General features: G+C 37.6%; 1 long non-coding RNA gene across 1 annotated transcript; it reads left to right on the top strand.

Moving 5' to 3' along the window:
* Positions 1-251: 251 nt before the first annotated feature.
* On the top strand, positions 252-3,898 carry LOC123130672 (uncharacterized). Its single transcript, XR_006463964.1, has 3 exons — positions 252-533; positions 655-739; positions 3,228-3,898. It is a non-coding gene; the product is annotated as an uncharacterized lncRNA (long non-coding RNA).
* The last annotated feature ends 898 nt before the right edge of the window (positions 3,899-4,796 follow it).

Below are 4,796 nucleotides of genomic sequence, written 5' to 3'. Positions count from 1 at the left end.
TATACATCAGCATATGGTTCATATTGAAATGTAAAAGTACTTATATTTAAAAACGAAGGGAGTACTCATTTATAGGCACCAAATATGCTTGGTACGGTCATAGGTATTCTCATCATTTCCTTCTAGTACGTGTAGTTTGCTCAACCATCCATTTTTGCCACTTGATACATTTTCCTGGTCGTGTTCAAATAAAAAAGATACATGCTGCTGGTCGCATCAGATCAAATATCTCGCAAACTGACGGTTCAATGTAACAATATGAATCGAAAACTCTGGACTATACTGGCCACCGTTGTACCCCAAGCACCCAGGCATGGAAAAAATCCCCTTTCTCTTAATCGAGGTCTGGCCGAGGTAGGGATGGCGCAAAGCTTCTGGCCGCGGATCTAGCGCTGCTCGCCTTCCCATGATGCGGCATCACATCTCTGCTGAACTAGAGAGGCAGATGTCAGGTCAGAGAGCTGGGTCGTCGCGTTTGACGACCATCTCCTCCAAAGTTTTCCTCGTCGATCTCATATTCTCCAATCACCCAGGTCTGGCTTTAGCATGTCTGTTAATTTTCACCATTTTACTTTCATTTTTAAATTGCCAATAATATATTTTTTTGCTTCAAACGGGATGTGATTTATTTCAATTATTGGATCTGTGACACAGGATAGAGGTGAGCATGCCTGGTATGGTCAATGCGCCACATCTATGCATCATTCCTACTTCCTCCATAGCACCCAATTCTTCACAGGTTTGTTTCCCCTTCTAATTGGATTAAAAAGTATATAATTTTCTATTTGCTGTAACAACATATTAGCAAGTTATGTAACTCATACGTTTATTGTTTATTTAAGACAAAGTAAAAACTCTTGCATGTTTTAACTAAAATTTGCTTCATATGCTTTAATTAACATGCACCCAATTCTCGATTGGCTTAATGGGTGTAGGCCATACTTGTGATGCCTCTAGGTGAATCGACACATAAATATCTAATGTCGATCTTTGCTTCTAGTGGAAAATTTGGCCTGCAGAGTTATTTGTACGAATTAGCACTGTGTGAGTTATTGTTCCGTGTGCATTCATAGGATCCTTGCTTATTCTTGCAGCCTCCCTCACAAGGGTAGTAGTCATGATTCTCACACTCACTAATATCTGCATTATTTATCAACTATAACCATCAGAACAAACTATTTGTACTGACCATACATGCATACATTGAGGCCCTCGGGCTAGTTTTCTGCGAGTAATTAGATTTGTTTGTCCAGTTTTCTTTTCCGTCTTTGTTCTTTCCCTGCTGGTAGCAGCATGTACAGTTAACACCCCTCTAAATGAATTAGTAGAGCTCCTGCCGTTACCCGTCAAAAAATAGGGGAAATTAATATTTTTCAATCCAACTTTTGACTGAGAAAATAAGCTTGGTCACTACAATCCAAAACCTAATTCAACCTCACCATTAGATGCTGGTAGAGCGAGCATATGAGTCTTCATCTTTAAACATTGTACTTGTGATTTGCTTTGACGGGTTTCTTGTTCTTGAGGACTTCTTTTGTGTGCTTATAAGTATATAACAATGGTCTTTCTTTTGTCATCATGGAGTTCGTGTGATGATAATATTTTGTTTCCATACTCATATTCATTTACCATAGTCCCATTAGTACCATGTGGTTCCTCTGTCACAGACATCAGTCCACATTACTTTTGCCTAGTTGAATCTTTATTATTCTGTGACTGCAAAATACAAATAAATTTTAAAAATTAGACATATCTTTAAAAATGCAAAAGTATATAGTGCAAAAACCAATTATTCTTATAGCCGGCATGTTCTTCTTTCCTTATTTGAAGATGGTGTCCACTTCATCATTCATCAAATCCTATGTGGCACGCAAGATGTATCACTGAAGAAAAATAGAAACACAATACTTAATTTTTTAAAGAACATATCGTTAAAGTACAACATATCAAGCCCATCATTGGGTATGTATGTTCATTTTACTGCATTGTTTTGCATGCCAAAGCGAAAGATAAATCTTCTTCCATATAACTTTTGTATAATCTTTGGTGCTGCTTTAGATTTCCTTCCCATCCAATGAATTTAGCAAATTCAAGACAAATGTATTAAGCAACTTTTCTTCCTCGTCAAATAAAGTGCAACTTGTAGTAATTCTATAGTGCTAATTTGGAGTTGAATATGGCACATACCATACCATTGTTATTAGTGCAAAGTAAATACTCCCTTCGTTCCTAAATATAAGCCTTTTCAGAGATTCCAATATGGACTACATTTGGAGCAAAATGAGTGAATCTACACTCTAAAATATGTCTATATACATCTGTATGTAGTCCATATTGAAATCTCTAAATGGACTTGTATTTAGGAACGGAGCAAGTATAATAGAAACATTCCTGTTTGAATTAGTAGATTTCTCAAATCAATGAACACATAGTCCTAAAAATTACCAAGAAAATCAAAGTTCACATTTTGAAGAAATTGTTAGACATATATAAGTCAAGTAAGAATGTAAGATGATGTTATAACATATATGACTAAATTGTGACTACCTGATCTGTCTAGTTTTTTTTGCCTCATCTAAGGAAGTTCTTGTAACGCCCTTGCATAAAACATTTGCTCTTCTAGTGTGCGTTGTAGTACTTCTATCAATATCGATCATTTTTGGTAAAGATTCTTCCGCTGGGTGCCTATATATATGGAGTGACATTTAGTCATAGTTAATTAGTCAATAAATTAGAATAGCTGGTGTTTCATACCAGTTAAGAAGGTCCCGATGTTTGGGTATATCGAGATCGGTATATACTCCTGTGGCACTGCTTGACTATAGGCACAAACGTATCAAGTAGAAATCTGTTAAATATTTTCTTTTTGTAAATAACATATCAGGTTTTAAAATTGTTGAACTTACCATTGAATTTTTGCACTATTGTTGAGGTCACAGCAGACACTTTGGTTATCGATGAATATGTATAACATAAACCTGCTCATACATATAGATCACATCAAGGCTAATAAGTTCATCGATTGGAGGATTATTGTATCCCATGTTCCCATTAGTTTCACTTAAACATCCCAGTTTTGGTCTCTTGTTAAAGTCTCTCAGTTTCTTGTGTTCCCATTGCTTCAAAAGGATTGAAAATGTACTTGTCAATTGATAATGTTCATATGAAGATTTTTGCTGAAGAAATTGAGTTCATAGTAATAATACTTACTAACCTTGTTGATTCAGGTGAGAAGGAAACTCGGATGGTTGGGTGTGACTTATGTAGAAAAGAGTTGCATGCCACTTCATAATTTGGGCCGACTTTGATATTTATTGCCTGAGAGCCAAGTCTGAACATCTCGCATCATAGAGAGTTCGCTTCAATTGTCCTGGTGGTGGGATCGTCGAGTCATGGCATCGTAGAGTTGGTTGGCTTCAATTTTCCTGGTCATGGTGTTGAGTCGTGACTTGCTGTGTGTCTTAGATTTCTAGGCGGATGGTGGGCGTGTGTTGGCTGCTGGGTGCGGCCGGCTGTGTATTTTGATGGATGATTTCTGGCTGTGCCCTTATGGAGTCCTTGTATGTTTATTTTTTCTTCCAGTTAAAGCCTATATGTGACAATAGGCTGATGGATGCGGCCAATTTTGTATTTTTATGGGGACTCTGTCCGTAAGCACTCTTTGTATGTGTTTACGTGTCCTTGGCTTACCGAGTGTCCGAGTTATGTATGTGTCCTTTAGATTCCCGATTAGGAATTGCACGTGACAATAGTTGGACATGTAACACCTGTATCTAATCTAATATATTAGTGGAAGAGATAAATTGTTTTGTGTTTTTTTGGCTTCCTTCTACGATTATGTTGATAAGCCTTATGTGTGCGTCTCCATATAGACGTGACAGTTCAATTTATTGATCTGTATATATTAACTTATTACGTAAAATCTTTTAATCTGAGCCATTGTTATTCTGATCAAACGGTGGTGATAATATTAGTCTGTGTGGATTAACATGGTGTCTTATTTGTCTTCTATTTTAATTATATAATATATAATAGATTGCAATTACTTCAATGACTGAGATCATAGTTTGTTGGTTTTCAATAAAGTTTTGTGATTCATACTTTACCTTGTGAACAAATTGTCACTTTAGCATAAGAAATTATATGATAATATATGTTGCTATTCTAAATATGATCATGATGCCCTCATGTCTGTATTTTATTTTATCGACACCTCTATCTCTAAACACGTGGATATATTTATTGATTTCGGCTTTCGCTTGAGGACAAGCGAGGTCTAAGCTTGGGGGAGTTGATCCGTCCATTTTGCATCATGCTTTTATATTGATATTTATTGCACTATGGGCTATTATTACATGTTTTGATACAACACTTATGCCTTTTCTCTCTTATTTTACAAGGTTTTACACAAAGGGGGAGAATGCCAACAGCTGGAATTCTGGACTGGGAAAGGAGCAAATCCGAGAGACCCATTCTGCACAACTCCAAAAGTCCTAAAAATATACGGAGAGTTATTGAATATACAAAAAATACTGGGCAACGAAAATACCAGAGGGGACCCACCAGATGGCCACAAGGGTGGGGGCGATCCCTACCACCATGGGTGCGCCCCTATCTTGTGGGCCCCCTGACAAGCCCCTGGTGCCCATCTTCTGCTATATGATGTGTCTTGACCTGGAAAAAATTAGAAGGAAGCTTTCGGGATAAAGCGCCACCGTCTCGAGGCGGAACCTGGGCAGAAGCAATCTAGGGCTCCGCCGGAGCTGTTCTGCTGGGGAAACTTCCCTCCCGAAGGG

Source organism: Triticum aestivum, chromosome 6A, assembly GCF_018294505.1.
Source record: "Triticum aestivum cultivar Chinese Spring chromosome 6A, IWGSC CS RefSeq v2.1, whole genome shotgun sequence".
NCBI lineage: Eukaryota > Viridiplantae > Streptophyta > Magnoliopsida > Poales > Poaceae > Triticum > Triticum aestivum.
This window is presented reverse-complemented; position numbering and strand designations above follow the sequence as displayed.